The sequence below is a fragment of the Cynocephalus volans genome, chromosome 12 (assembly GCF_027409185.1).
Source record: "Cynocephalus volans isolate mCynVol1 chromosome 12, mCynVol1.pri, whole genome shotgun sequence".
Taxonomy (NCBI): domain Eukaryota; kingdom Metazoa; phylum Chordata; class Mammalia; order Dermoptera; family Cynocephalidae; genus Cynocephalus; species Cynocephalus volans.
The window spans coordinates 8,627,552-8,644,534 of NC_084471.1; positions in this window are offsets into that span (position 1 = coordinate 8,627,552).

Here is a 16,983-nt window from a genome sequence, read left to right on the forward strand (position 1 = left end):
AGAGCTTATATAGTGCACCAAGGGCTGGCTGATACCACCAAGGAGGGTCATTATGCTAATGTGGATCAGGGTGGAGAATTGTGTCCTTGTGGAAGCAAAAGGGGTTTCAGTTTAAGTCAGGAGGCTTCTCGTAAAGGGAAGGGGGGAGGGGAGGAGGTGGATGGCACCATTTTGTACTGGGGCTTGTCTAAAATGGTGCTGGTTATGTTGCAGATCTATTACTTAGTATTATAAGGCTGTACCCCAAACAACTGAGATAACCACCCAGCCTGTGTCCTTATATCTAAACTGAGTCTTCTTTAGTCAACATATAGATATATCATTTTTTTTATTCAATCTGCCAATCTCTGCCTTAAATTGGAGAGTGTAACCCAGGTATATTTAATTACTGATAGAAAAATTTTGTTGCCATCATTGAACTGTTTTCTGCATATCTTATATTTTTTAGTGTACCACTTTCATTCTCCTCTTCTTTCATTTTTCTTTTCTTTTTTTTCTTTGGTTATTTTCCCAGTGGTTATCTGAGGGATTAAAATTAACATCTTGGGTTGGCCTGTGACTCACTTGGGAGAGTGTGGTGCTGATAACACCAAGGCCACAGGTTCAGATCCTTATATAGGGATGGCCGGTTGGCTCACTTGGGAGAGCGTGGTGCTGACAACACCAAGTCAAGGGTTAAGGTCCCTTACTGGTCATCTCTTTAAAAAAATTAACATCTTATGGGGCTGGCTGTTTAGCTCAGTTAGAGCAAGGTGCTGATAACACCAAGGTCAAGGGTCCAGATCCCCATACAGGCCAGCTGCCCAAAAAATAAATAAATAAAATAAAATAAACTTTTAAAACTTATAACAACCTAGTTTTAATAATTACATTTTAGTTCCTATAGTATACACTCTGTTTATATACATCTCCATCCCCCATTATATTATTACAATTATTATGACTATATATAATAATAGGCACACGATGTGTAAATAATAGTAACATAGATTTATAATTACTGGGTGGTTTAAATTATAAAGGAAAAAAAGAATTACAAACCAAAAGTGCAATAATGCTGACTTTTATATTCACATATGTAGTTATCTTTTTCAGTGTTGTTTATTTCTTCTATGTCTAGCATAATTTCATTTCAGAAATTATCATTTCTTGTAAGGCAGGTCTACTCATAATGATCTCAGATTTTGTTGATCTGGAAATGTCTTAAATTTCTCCTTCATTTCTGATGTATAGTTTTGCTAGATATAGAATTTTTTTATTGACAGTTTTTTGCTTTTGGCCTCCATGATCTCTGATGAGAAATTGACCCGTTAATCTTATTTAGGATTCCTTGTATGTGATGAGTTACTTCTCTTTACTACTTTTTAAATCTTTCTTTGGCTTTATGTTTTGAGTATTTGACTACAATGTGCCTCTGTGGGGACTTCTTTGAGTTGATCCTGCTTGGAGATCATTGAGCTTCTTGGATGTGTGTATTCATTTTTTTTTTCTTAAATCAGATTTGCAAAAATTTTGACCATTATTTCTTCATATGTTTTTTTCTTTCCCTTCTCTCTTCCTTTCTCTGAGATGCCTGTGATGCATATGTTGGTATGTTTGATGCCCCCTCTGGCTCTGTTCATTTTTCCTCATTCTTTTTTTCATTTTACTCCTCAGACTAGGTAATTTCAATGTCTTATCATAAAATTCACTGATCCATTCTTTTGCCTACTCAGACATGCTTATTATGGACCGAATTTACCCCACCCCGACCTACACACACACACAAGTTCACATGTTAAAGCCCAAACTTTCAATGTGACTCTATTTGGAGATAAGACCTTTATGGATATAATTAATGTTATGTGAGGACATAAGGGAGAGACATTGATCCAATAGGATTAATGTCCTTATAAGAAGACACACCAAAGTGTTCTCTCTCTTCCCCCACAACCCTCCCTCTCCTCTCCCCCACTCTTGCCATGTGAGGACACAAATAAGAAGGTAGCTGATTGCAAGCCAGGAAGGGAGCCCTCACCAATTATTAACCCTGCTGATCCTTGATCTGGGACTTCTAGTCTCTAGAACTGTGAGAAAATAAATTTCTGTTATTTAAATCACCAGTCTATGGTATTTTGTATTACATCCCAAGCAGACTAATATACTGCTGTTGAACTCATCTCATCAATTTTTTATTTCAGGTGTTGTACTTTTCGGCTCCAGAATTTGTGTTTGATACCTTTTTATAATCTCCATCTCTTTCTGGATATTCCCATTTTGTTCATACATGGTTTTCCTGCTTTCCTTTAGTTCTTTCTCCATGGTTTCCTTTACTACATTGAGCTTATTTAACAAAGTTAGTTGAATGTTCTTAACTAGTAATTCCAGTGTCAGGGCTTCCTCGGGGTGGTTTCTGTCAAATTCTTTTTTCTCCTGTGAATGGGCCATACTTTGTTTTTTGTATTTTGTAATTTTTTTTGTGGGGGGGACTGGTCATTCTGGGTATTATATTGTGACAACTCTGGAAACAGAATCCTCACACTTATCAGGAATTGCTTTATTTCTTTAGGGCTAGAGCTATTCATTTGTGATATTTTTCTTTCTTTTTGTTTTTTGGGGTTTTTTTGTTTGTTTTCATTTGTTACCTTTCTAAACTATTTTTTCAAAGTGCCGGAGACCAGCTCCAGTCGAGTTGGGGGTCCTTGAAAAAGGGATGAGGAGACAGCGAAAATAACACACACAGGCAGAGACCTCGGTTCCTTTGAAGCATGTTCTCACCCTGCGGGCTGTCAGCGCTGTCGCAGCCAGAGCAGCTAAAGCAGCTGAAGCAGCCTTCAGACTGAAAACAGCATTTTTATTTGTTACACGACACGGGGGGGTTAACGTGGGCATTTTAACTACATAAACCTTTAGAATTATTAAACCAATAGTTAAACGGAAACTTTTCTTAAAATAACGTCAGTTCTCATAAAATTAATAATCCACAAGGTTAAATAAAACTCGGTGGTCAGCCAATTCTTTCTGGTGATTATATCTGTTGTGGTCGATTAGTCTGTGACTCGCTGTTCTTGACGTTTTTCACCGTTGTGTTTCTCTTCTTGCCCTCGTATTAACCTTAAACTTATTACTACCAGCAAGCATAAATTAGTTAAACAAACCTTATATATATTTTTAACTTTTAAGTACTATTAAAGAAAATTCTAACAATTATATTTAAAACTTATAAATCTAACAATTAAACTTATAATCAATTAAAAATTTAATGATTCTCATATTTCTATAGGCATGAGCCTATTGTTCATTTGGAAAAAGAATAAAGGATATTTGAACAGCTTTATCATGCGTGTACTTAATATAACGGCTGTGTGGCCCAATGTAAAGTGTCAAAGTGCACAGCACCATCCCTCACAAATCCAGGTGCATTCAAAATTCCATCTATAATCTTTATTTTTAGGAGGAAAAGTTGTGCATATGTTTTTGTCCCAATATCTTACTAAGATGTTTTTATTTAACTTAGGACACCAATAAGTAACAGGGTTTCTACGCATTCTTTCTCATAAACTTAATTCTTCCTATAATATCTTTTTTCATTAATTCCAACCATTCTCTTACCATTAATATAATCCCCTGTAAATGACGTTTGCCAACTTAAGTCATATTTACGCCGTCCCCTAGGAGGGTACCAAATTTTTCCTTTTCCCATTTTATAACCCATATAAACATTTACCCAGATGGTGGGAAGAGGATGGGGATTTCTATTGTTTATTAATTTCTTTGGTAAAAATAATTGCTCATGGCTATTCATAAGGTGTTTTGAAAACATCCGTTGGTGTAATAAATTGACTCAAAAGGGACACTTTGGAATTGTTCAGTCTTCCCGGATCTTTTGTGGGATAATCTAATTTTATGACAACAACTGTTTGTGTGTCATTTTTTGCATTTTTTGAAAACTCAGAAAACTGCCACACTGACCAAAACATCAACGGAGAAAGCAAAGGCAGCACCACTATGCCGAGGCCGAGATCTTTACAGTGAAAGCAAGTGCTGGTAGCCGTGGCCCTGCCAGCAGCTCTCCTTCCGGGGCCTTGCCAGCTCGGAAAGGGCAGCCCAAGCTATTCTTTTCAAGACCGCACCATGGCGTGGACCATGCCATCTCCCCCTTTTTTGTTTTGAAGTTTTAGCGTGAGCAGCTCTTGTTGAGTCACCCTTATTGCAGATCCGAGATATCTGATGAGGACTGGAAAACAAACAATAATAATTATTATTATAACTACAAACCTGCCAACTGAATGTATCAAAGACCAAAAGGAAGTGCTCTTAAAAGCAGAATGAAGGGACTGGAATATACCGTTAGCCACATCTTCAGGGACTATAGATTGAAAATGAGCATGAGAAAGGTCGGATATTTTTTGGTGTAAACTTGTTAAATCAACTCCTAAAGTTGAATGATTCCAAATTCCTTTTATATGCATCTGGATTTGTTGCCAAGAAGCATGAGACTCATTATAAGGAAGGGGAGTCACACAAATCCATTTATAACTATGATGACAAGCAGTTGCAAGTTGAACTTTAATATTTTGTATTTCTTGTCCCAAAAAGAAAATGGCTTCTTCTAATACATTAATTCTATCAACTAATTGTCTGTCTATTTTTTCTTGTTGAAAAAGAGCTGTAGAAACATTTAAAGATAAACTATTAACATGTTCAGCCGTATGAGCTTGTTGCACCAAAGCAGCAGTTGAAGCGGCAAGAGATCCTATAATAGCGATTAAAGCAGAAATACCTAAAATTAAAGCTGCAATGAAACGTTTAGGACGTGACAAAGCATATTCCAACTTTTGTAAAGCGGCCAACCCTGGATCAGCATACCAGGATTGTGAAATATTAACAGGAAGTAAAACATAAGGAAGTCGCCATAACAAAAAATAATGTTGTTGAGGGAAAAAGGGATCTAAACAATTAGTAATGGAACAATTAACACAATCAACATGGGTTATATCTTCTGAATAAGTTACGTTTAATTGGTTTGAATTATTATAAACCAAAATAGCATAAGGAGCACGTACACAAGCTTGTATATAATAAGTTCTATTATTTTGTGGTCTACGAAATTTAGTTATATTTGAAACAGCAAATAAACAGTATCATTGCGTTTGTGGAGTTGCTCCGGTGTTATTATTTATCCAAATAGGTGTAGCCCATCCAGGAGTCTACCAATAATGAATAGGATCTGGCTTGGGCAAAATATTATCGTTCCAGTTGAATTTTGCAGTATTATTATTTAAATAATTTCTATAATCATAACCAGAGCTAGCAATAGACCAATCACATACCTTTTGAGTATAATTGTCATAATAAAATACAACAGCTTTATTTTTAAAACCACAATTAAACCAATTAGGGAAACCAGATCGAGAAGAAACTCCATCCCATACTTGAGCTTCTTCCTATAAACATGTTGGAATAGAAGAAGGCAAAAAAAAAAAAAAAAAAAAAAAAAATTGATGGCATAGTGCTTAAATAAGAATCATTAAAATTTGCTAAAAAAACGAAAGATAAAGTCCAAGGACCTCGACTAATGGTTGGCTGCCAGCACCAGATCGAGAATCTGTAATTCGAGGAGAATCGGTTAACAATGTTCTATGACCTGTAGAAACACAATGTTTAATAGGAGGAACATTAGGAGAAGAGAAACATAAAGGCATTTTCTCAGTGGAAGCTGAAAAATTATAAAGTTATGAAAAGCAAGGCTTTCCATTAGTATTAGGATCTCCACCTAAAAGGCATGAATGATTAGTGGTTACTTTTACTTCTTTTTGATCCCATGAAGCTAAATGAAACAAAGGAAAATTAGGAACCATAACATCTTTAGTATTGACAATGCTTTTCCATATAGTCAAATTTATTAAATAAGCCAATTAGTTTTTTTTTTTTTTTTTTTTTTTTTCTTTTTCGTGACCGGCACTCAGCCAGTGAGTGCACCGGCCATTCCGCGGCTGCTGGGAGCGTCGCCGCGCTCCCAGCGCCGCACCCTCCCGAGTGCGCCACAGGCTCAGCCCAGCCAATTAGTTTTGATACATCTTTTATACATCCTTTGAGAAACTCCAGGGCCCTTGGAATCTCCCAAAGTTATTTTAAAGTTTCAGAATTTAATGTTGGAAAGCTGTGTTAAATAACAAAAAGCTTAAAACATTTAATTGAATAAAATCAAATTACTACAAAAAATAAAACCAAACTGATAAAGGGTTTTAAAGGCAAAGAGCAGAAGAACTTATCATGAAATAATTTTTTTTAAACCAATTATCTGAAGGACAAAACAAACAAACAAAAAACCTATTACAACTTTGCATCAAGAACAGTTAAGTGAAAAAACCTTTAGTAGTCCTGTTTGATTAATAAACCCAAACAACAATGTGTGTTGAAAAGAACATCTTCATACATTTAGGTTAATAAATAAGCGTCCAATTATCAGAGCAAATAAAACAAAATCCAATTTTAGTTTTAACTAAATTAACCAAATACATATTTATGGTTTCCCAGCCAAAAACTTGGTGTATTAAATCTATACTCTAATTAATGTTAACATAGGCCCATGCGATATTTGGCATAGGTTTCTTTTCACTAACCATTTTAGGTCCTAGGTTTCCACATGGCATTTAAAGCCAAGTGGAATCCAGAAAGGCAGAGGGAAGTATTCACTTTTTATGTCTAAAAGATATTGTTTCTCCCAGCATGGCCAGGAGGCAAAGCTGAGATAACAAGGTGACATATTGACCTAAAAATAAATTTAGGTAAAAGGTTTGAATCAAATTTTGAAAATATATTTATCAAAACTTTAAAAATTTTAAGTCACGTGAACTTGAAAAATATGCTTATTATTTAATGAGCACGCATTAATTATAAGCCAATTAGGTGCCTTATACATAAAACAATTACATAAACAGACATGAACATACAAACATAACATACAGCTTACACATGCATATATGCAGACATAAACAACAAGAACAAACAAAGATCTTATAAGCTTTGTTTAAAATGTAAGAAAAGCTCACTAGTAAAAAGGGCAGTCAAATTTAAATTGTGTTTTTTCCAAAAGAGTTATTGATGAGGCTTCACCTTGCCTAAAAGAAAGCAAAATAACAAGTTTACATTATAAAGCAAAATATGCAAACTTTTTCAAGAAAATGTAAAGATGATTTTCTTTCTTTAAAAAGATAGCATAGAATTCTACCATAAAATTTTATGAAGAAATATGCAGATGAAACTAGAAAAGAATTAGAAGTCTGTTTAAGATACCAAGTGGATGCGAGAATGTTTGAAACCACTTAATTGAAACCATTTGACTCTCGAGGTTTTTAGGAGAAAAGCAGTAGAACCAAAAGGGGTCTGGTTGGCGCCATGACTGCTTTTCCTCACAAAACCCCGGAGCTTTTAAAAAAAAAAAGAGTACCACATGTAGATAAAAAAAAAGAACCGCTGCTTTTAAGAGAGGAGAGAAGCATCGTGCAGATAAGAAAGAAAAACACGATCAAACTTGAATTTTCTCTGGAGCCAACTTAAAGCCAAAAAAAAAAAAAAATTGCAAATCAAAAATCAATTAAGTAATGGCATCCTGTAAATAAGCCCTGTCCTTGTAAAACAAAAGAATATAATCTATATAATGAATTAAATAAATTGAAGGAAAACTTTTATGAAATTGTTGGAAAGCCAAATCTACAAATTTCTGACAAAATATAGGGCTATAATCTGTAACTGCATGTTTTAACTCTTTAAATAACTTGTAGGGTAATGGCTCCCTTCTAGGCTCATTCCCCTCATAAGACACAGGAGAATAAGAGAAATCGCCCTCCTTTTGAGCCTGCTTCATTGCTCCTTTAAAGCCTGTAACACGTTTTTTATGACCTTTGTTTAAGTTTTTGACTTACAGCCAGTACAAGATAATAATCATCATCGTGATAATGAGCAGCAGCCTCTTCAAGATCCTCTTGATCTGAAGGGCTAAGCTGATTGTCTGGTGACTCATTTTTAGAGTCGGAAAGGTTATGTTCTACCAAATTTACCCGTGAACGGGGAGCAGTGGGGAGTGTGGTTTCTTTTTTTTTTTTTTTTAAAGATGACCGGTAAGGGGATCTCAACCCTTGGCTTGGTGTTGTCAGCACCACACTCAGCCAGTGAGCAAACCAGCCATCCCTATATAGGATCCGAACCCGTGGCCTTGGTGTTATCAGCACCACACTCTACTGAGTGAGCCATGGGCCGGCCTTGGGAGTGTGGTTTCTTTAACACTACACTTAGAACCAGCTCGTGAGCTTGGTTTTGGCACTAAAGGCACAAACTCTTCAGGAGACAGTTGTTCAAAAGTTGAATACAAGGGTGGTGTATGCTCTGTCTCTAAAGTCTCAGTTGTAAAAAGAGCATGTTTAATTCTTCCCCACCAAGAGAAAGCAAAGATTGGCATATTTTTTCCTCCATTATGTCTATACCAATCATTTTTTTTCCTACTCTTTCCCACACCTCTAAATCTAAACTTCCTTCATCAGGAAACCATGGACTAACCTCTTGTACAAACATCAAAAACTCAGCCAACTGTGGCTTGCTAGCTTTAATCCCTTTCTGTTTTAAAGTGTACTTAAGAATGTCAATATACAGGCTCCTATTAGACGGGGAATTTCCCGTGGTTCTTCCTCCGCCTAGGCTCTAAACTTCTCAAAAAGTTCTGACTATTCATCCCCACTCTTAACCCGTCACTCTTGACGAGGGGGTCTGCAGCACCCTAGGACGAAGGCCGACCTCCCCCGAAGGCAACAACCTTTATGCTTACCCTAATTCGGGCCCCACGTCGGGCGCCAATTGCTGGAGACCAGCTCCAGTCAAGTTGAGGGTTCTTGAAAAAGGGATGAGGAGACAGCAAAAATAACAAACACAGGCAGAGACCTTGGTTCCTTTGAAGCACGTTCTCACCCTGTGGGCTGTCAGCGCTGTTGCAGCCAGAGCAACTAAAGCAGCTGAAGCAGCCTTTAGACTGAAAACAGCATTTTTATTTGTTACACAACACGGGGAGGTTAATGTGGGCATTTTAATTACATAGACCTTTAAAATTATTAAACCAATAGTTAAACGGAAACTTTTCTTAAAATTATTGTTTTCATTTGTTACCTTTCTAAACTATTTTTTCAAAGGGTATATTTCTTTTTGTGTGAGGTCACTGAATTTTCTGTTCCATTTTCCCTGAGGTCAGTCAGTGCCCTGACAAACATTTCCTTAAAATATTTTTACCTAGGGTCAAGATGGCAGAATAGATGGTCCCTAGCATCACTCGCTCCCTCAAATCAACAAATTTACAACTATAAAAATGTAACATCAGCCAAGCTGGGGCCACTGGAGCTCAGGTGAAGAGAAGGAGAGAACTACAGAACTCATGAAGGCAGGAGAAACCATGGAGAGAGAAAGAAAAAACTGCTCTCAGTATTTCAGGCTGCAGCTGTTTTAATGCTGGAGCACATGGAGCAGGAGCCTGCAGAAGCCGCAACTGTCCTCTTTAGATGGAGTTACTTGGAGGCGGAAAGGGAAAAGAGGACTTTGGTGGCCCCCAGGACAGCAAGACCACTAACAGGGTTCCCGTGGATCCATGCAGGAGCAAGGAGCCAGAACAGCTGAAAAAGGGGAGCCACTCAGAAGCCAGTGAGTCATAGCAAGGGACTGGCGCAGGGCCCGTTCCATGGGAAATGTTTGGAGCACAGGCAGTGGGGGAGACGCCCAACTGGGAAAACACTGGGACACAGCAAGGACAGCTGATCCGTCCCCCAATCACTGCAGGACCACTCAGAGGAGACTGGTTGGGAATGCAGAATTGCATGGGGTGCAGTTCGATGTAAAAAAACAGGCCCAGATCAGAGTTTCTACACAACCCAGTTGCACCAAGTATCTGGAGAGCCGGAAGTACATATAAGGTCAACCATTAAACCCTGAGCTGCACAAAAAGTCTTCCCTAGGGAAACAGCAGCAAAGCCGCGATTTACCTCAACCACACAGCTCAAGTACTGGTTCTCACAGGAAGTTCCCCCATTTTAGAAGCAAGCAAAGGACAAAAACTTAGTTCCAGCCCAGGCACACCATGAATGCCTTGGGGCCCACCAGGGGACGTGAGGCATGGAGCCAGGGGCAGGACCCCTGCCCACAACCACACACACCGCCACCCAGGAACCTGAGGATTGGAGCCAAGGACGGGACCCTACTCCCACATACAGGCACACCACCAATGCCTAGGGGTCTGCCCAGGGACCCAGAGCTAGCAGCCAGGGACCAGACCCCCTTCCCACAACCAGGCATGCTGTGTCAGTGCCTCGGGGACCACCCAGGGACCCAAGGCATGGAGAATGGTACCAGACCCCCCCCACAACCAGGCTCACAACGCCAGGGCCTTGGGGCCCGCCAGGGGACCCGGGGCATGGAGATGGGGACCGGTCCCCACTCCCACAACCAGGCACACCATGCCAGTGCCCTGGGGCCCACACAGGTAGCTGGGGTATGGATCCAGGGACCGGACACCCCTCCCACAACTAGGCACCCCGTTCCAGCACCTTGGGGCCTGCCCTGGCACCTGGGGCATGGAGAAGGGAACCGGTCTCCCCTACCACAATGAGGCACCCTGTGCCAGCACCTTTCAGCTTGCCCTGGCACCTGGGGCATGGAGAAGGGGACAGGTTCCCCCCTGCCACAACCAGGCACACCATGCCAGCACTTTGGGGCCCATGCTGGGACCCAGAGCATGGAGAGGGGGACTGGACCCCCCTCCCACCACCAGGCACCCCATGCCAGCACGCAGGGCCCACACAGATACCCGGGGTATGAAAGCAGGGACCAGACCCCCCTCCCACAACTAGGCACCCCATGCCAGCACCTTGGGGCCTGCCCTGGCACCTGGGTCATGGAGAAGGGGACCGGTCCCCCCTCCCACAACCAGACACACTGCACCACTGCCTCAGGGCCCCACCTAGGGACCTAGGGCAAGGAGCTGGGCACTGGACCCCTCTCCCACAACCAGGCATGCTGTGCCAGCACCTCAGGACCCACTCGGGGACCTGGGGCATGGAACTGGGGATCGGATACTCTCTACAACCAGGCACACTGCCAGAACCATGGAGCAGGCCAAAAACACCTCCTCCATGTGGGTGGCCCACCACAGCCACTATGATAACCATGGCTGCCATGAGAGCGGCTAGATGCCACAACCACCACGCAGATGGTCCACCAGCCATTGTAGTGAGATGACACGAGAGTCACCAGCAGTGATAAAGGAGGAGGATGTGTGTCTCCACAGAGCCCATTTCATTGTGACGGAAGAAACATCTGCTCTATGATAGTATTGGGGACCTGAACACGCCTCTCAGCATTGGACAGATCATTTAGGCAGCAAATCAACAAAGTAACCATTATTCTTTCAGAGGGAAAGAAGAAATCTAGGGTGATTGGGGGGGGTGAAAGGGGGATGGGGAGGGATTGGACAGGGGCATAAGCAATAATTACAATTTGTAACAATATATATGCTAGTAATATTGATTTGATCAACATATCTCAATGTTGAACCCCAAAAATATGTATAATCAATTTTGATTCAATAAAAATTTTAAATTAAAAAAAAATATTTTCACCTAAAAGGTGGGGGGGAGGTAGTTATTGTCTCTGAAGCTCTTTATTGATACTGCTGAAAGAAACTGCTGCAGCCTGGAGGGCCCAAACCAAGGCAAATATCTGCAGGAATTCCTCAGTGATTTGCCAGGCCTGCCAAAACACACAACCTCAAATTTGTGGAGGGCAAGTTCTCTGCCACCCGCCCTAGTACCAGCAGGCTCATCCAGGAATGCGGGTCATTCTTTCCACAGGAACAGGAAATCATAAGTGTTTCGCACATGCCATGCTCTGACCAAAGAGCTTTAGCCTCTCCCTTTATTAGCACTCCCATGGTTGCTGTCATGTCTGATCAAGATGTAGAGTTCTGAAGTAGTCAATTCTGGTTATTTTTTCTGGTGGAGGGCCCCATTCCTTGAGTTTCCTGCTCACCATCCAGTGAGATGTCACTTTCCTTGGGAGGTATTTGACTGCAGATTCAATCTTCTTATTTGTTACATATCTGTACAATTTGTTGGCATATAGTTGTTCCATGTTATTCTCTTATAAACCTTTCCTTTCTGCAAAGTTGACAGTAAAGTCTCTCTTATTTTTCTGATTTAATAACTTGAGTCCTCTCTCATTGTCATCTTTGTTTATGCCTTTTTAAATATTTTCATTGTAAGGTAAATAGAGATGACTTGTTTGGGGCCATTTAACGTTGGGGAACCAGCAGGGCTCGCATCAGTCCAGAAGCCTCTGAGAGTGCTACGCTGAGACCTTTAATTCAGCCCCATCAGTGTCTTCATTTGTCCAGTTTCTTAATAAGCATGTAAAGAGATCTGCCCTACTGAGACAGGTCCTTGACTACCCTCTTTGTCTTTCTCCCATTCTCTTGTGAATTCTTCTAATTTTCTTAGAAGCTGTGAGACCCATAAGAGGAAGCTGGGACACAAATTTGCTAATCCTTCTCCAACCATTCCTAGATTTTATGGCACTAATTGTACATGGGAGTCCATGCACAAGGGGACTCCTTAATCACAGCATCAACCATAATCTGGGTAAAGAGCTCACTAAATGGACAAATATCCTGATAATCATAAAGCCAGTGCAGCACGTCATGCATGTGCGGAATATCAGCCACTCCATCTGGGGAGTTCCACCTGGCATTTAAAGGAGGGGAAGAACAACACCCTTTATCAAGTTAGAGGAACTTTACAGCAACTTTTGTCCAAGCTAGCTGTCCCCTCAGAAATAATGTGCTGTGGGGCCGGCCCCATGGCTCACTTGGGAGAGTGTGGCACTGGGAGTGCAGCGGCGCTCCCGCTGTGGGTTCGGATCCTATATAGGGATGGCCAGTGTGCTCACTGGTTGAGCATGGTGCAGGCGACACCAGGCCAAGTGTTGCGATCCCCTTACCGGTCACAAAAAAGGGGGAAAAAAAAAAAAAGAAATAACGTGCTGTGTGTATGTATCATGAATAGCCCTCTGTGATTGTTCAGTGGTGAGATATGGGTCCTGCATCAACCCACACAGGCTCACCCATTCTGCAGCATTCAAAACCGAGGATATTGCACCTAATGTGGTCACTCTCATGATGCCTTTTAGTAAGGGTTCGTCAGGAAGCTGATGATACTGACCCCCAATGGGAGACTACTCTTTCACACTTGAACTTGTGGTTTTAGTAGTTTTTTGGTTTGGCCCTACCCACACTCAGACTACATTCTTGGTGACCAGAGGTTATAGGGTTCTGTCTGCTATCCCAGCATAATTTTTCCCTTTGGAAGCAACTCTGGCACAAGTAGCCATAACTCAAAACGTTGAAATCTGAGCTTGATGCAGTGTCAAGGTCTAGCCTGACACTGTCCCTTATTTTCATTGTAGCTCATTACACATAACAGTTTGTCTTCTATTACCTCACATATCCAATGTGCCAACCCCTTGGGAGTTGGTTCTATAGTTTCTAAGTTCCATAGGGAACCATTACCTCTCATAATTGATTGCAGTACAGATGCTACGTCATACTATGACTGATGCAGTAAACATTCAGGATTGAAAGTTTTGTCAGTCCCCAACCCCATCCTTCCTTTTCCTAATCTAGGCTTTCACCACATTTCAGAGAGTCACGGTCATTCTACTGAATCATACTTCTAAAGCCAACTGTGTCAGGGATCCCCAAGACCATCCTATGTTCAGTGATGTGCTAGAAGGACTCAGAGAATTTAGAACTGCAGTTATACTCACAATTATGGTGTGTTACAGCGAAAGGATATAGATTAAAGTCAGCAAAGGTAAAAGGACAGAGTCCAGGAAAGACAGAGCACAGGATTCCAGTTGTGCTCTTCCAGTGGAGTCATACATTCAGTACTTAATCCTTCCGACAACGTGTGATATGCATACACAGTGTTGCCAGTAGGGAATGTCCACCAAGCCCTGATGTGGTCTGCAGGGATTTTGTTGGGGGTTAGTCGTGTAGACATGGACCACTTCTGTGGCTAACATTAGATAGGTCCATATATTTCTTTGCAAGATACAGACACTACCCAATCAAACATGCTAAATACACCTATTAATGCACGGGAGTTCATTTAACATAGATTCTCACGTTACAAGCTTCACGCCACCCACCACACATGAGAGGCCACCAGCTCAGGCAGCATCCATAACTCCTCTCACCTCACTTCATATGCAACACCCCAAATAGGCAGAGAAATCAGAGAGGGCCAGGAAGTGATGGGCCTGGGTGAAGAGTCAGGGCTCAGGCATCAGACACCAAAGCCATCTTGGGCTTGGGAGGGTCATTTCAGAGACAGGTATGCTGAAGTTCAGAAGAAGACGGCCACCCCAGGGCCTCTTTTGCAAGAGGACACCCTACAGCATCTCTGATGTGTTCCCGCCAGGGTTTTCATTAATGCCCTCATGACTGGGAGCTCCCCAGATCTCAGCATTACAGGGACCTTGGTCTGTCCCCGGCACTGAGCCAAAGGCTGCCCAGGCCCACCCTCAGCCTCTCCAGAGTATCCACCTTGGTGGCCGAGCGTGGTGGCAGGAAGTAGTGTTCCTGTATCTGTGGGTGACAGACTGTCGATGAGACCAGACTGGGTTTGAGAAGATGTGGGGCCCCTTAAAGGAGGCAGCCGGGTCTGTGGAAACAGCGACTCGCAGATTGATTGGATAGTTGTCATTCATGGTGCTGAGTCCTGGGAGTGTCCGAGGCTGGGAACCAGCCCAGCCAGACCTTCCTCAGGAGGAGCTCCAACCCCCAGGCCCTTGCTCCTTGTTCTGCACCTCAGAGGCCTCTAAAATGCACAAACAGGTGGGCCCTGTGGGTTTCTTGCTGCGAGGAAACTTCTCTCAAGACCTGGGGGGAACAGGTCAGCTGTGAAAAAAGGCAGGACACAGCCAGTGAAGGTGAGTGGCCTGGAGTTCCTGCTCACCCGGGGAGGCTCACACAAAGGTCAAGGTTTCTGGCTCCCAGGGCTTCTTCCCCACTGTCAAGAGGAGTGAAACTCCATTATTTGATGATTGACTGCTGACAGCATCACGCCTACTTCTTCCCTTGCCCCCCGTATCTGGACAAGCTGAGACTAACGCTCTCGTGCTCTCTCTCATGGCCCCAACTGGAGACTCAAACTGCCAAGCCCCTGCCCAGGTAAGCAAGCCATTACCCTGACCTATTCCCACCAAACACATAAATGGCAGCCATTCTCTTTCCTTGCTCTCTCACGCTTTGGACCTGCTGAGACCTCGGCCCTGCCATCTCCTGAGTCCCCAGGGATGCAAGGAAGAAACTTTTCATGCCACCCAGGTGTGTGTACAGTGTCATGAGTCCTGACACCCACACCACAGATCCACTGGGTGTCTCTCCCGCTTATGCAGGGTGGCATAACAAGAACCGGAAGATGTCCAGAGGTATAAAGAACACAGAAGCCTCAGTTTTAGGAATTCAAGTAGCAGCAGACTGCTCAACAGCACCCTTGAAGCTAGAAGACAATGAGAAATGTCTTCAAAATTTGGCAGGAATATTATTTCCAATGTACAATTCTATACCCAGCCAAACTGTCAGTGACCTAGGAGTAAGGCCACTTGGAGATATCTTAGGTCTCATAAATGCCCCTTAGATGAGCAGCGAAATTATGAAAACAGCAGGAATCAGAAAAAGTACCACTCCATAAGAGCCCTGAGGAAACAGGCAAAAATCATCAGACTCAACTTTTTCAGAAGTCTGCAAATTAACTAAAAGCTCCCATCTGCCCAGGAGCATTTCTTCAAGAAAAATGACTAAACCTTGGGAAACAACAAACTTTGTGATATCTTCACCCCTGTCTCTAGCTCAGCAACAGCCTTGACAAAGAGCAACCTGAATGCCTAGTGAAGCCTGGCAGCAAGCCGAGGAAGCACACGTGGCTGGAGCGTTTTCAAAGACTCATTCACAAAGAATTGTCAGTATTTTATCTGTCTGGGAGCTCCCAGGCAGGCCCCACCTGCAGGAATGTCTATATTGGTCCTGTGAGCTCCCCTTGTGTGAACAGCATCTTCCTCAGGAGAGTTCTTTGAACGTAATCAGAGCCACTGTTGAAAACCCAAGCTGCCTGAGGCAAGGGCAAATAATACACAAAACAGAAAGCTTAAAACGAGAAGCTGGGGCATGAGGGGTCCATAGGGGCTTGGAAAGGCTCTGGTCCATCCCTGGGGACCCAGGAGGTGTAGACTGCCTGGCTGAGTGTTGAAGGGATGCCCCACCGGACACAGAGAGCCCCTCGGCAAAGACTAGGAGATTTATTGCTTCCAGGCATCTAAGGAAACCCCCGACCGGTCATTAGCTGACCATGGAGCTAACTCAGTAGACTTCAGCGGCCACCCATAACAAGGAATAGAGACTTCACAGAATTAGTTCAGAACATCACTAAGGAAGAAACAGCTACAGCCACAAGCAACGACAATAACAAACCCGGGGCCAAGAAGAGAATCTGATTTCCGGAGTTGCCACGTTATACTATTTGAAATGTCCAGTATTTTTTAAAAATTACAGGACACACAAAGGAACAAGAAAGTATGGCCCTACTAAGGAAAAGAAGCAATCAGTGGAAACTATCCCTGATATTTAAGTGCTAGACAAAGACTTGAAACCAGTTCATTGAAATATGTTCAGAGAGCTAGAAGAAAGCATGTCTAAAGAACTAAAGGAAGTGTGAGAACAACGTCTCATCAATTGGGGAATTATCATTAAGGAAACAAGTTATGAAAAGGGTTGACAAAGCACAAGAACTGAAATGAAAATTCACTTGAGGGGCTCAAGAGCAGATGTGAGCAGGCAGAAGAAAGAATCAGTGACCACGAAGATCAACTGGGGAACAGAAACAGGGATAACAGAGCTTCAGAAACCTGTGAGAC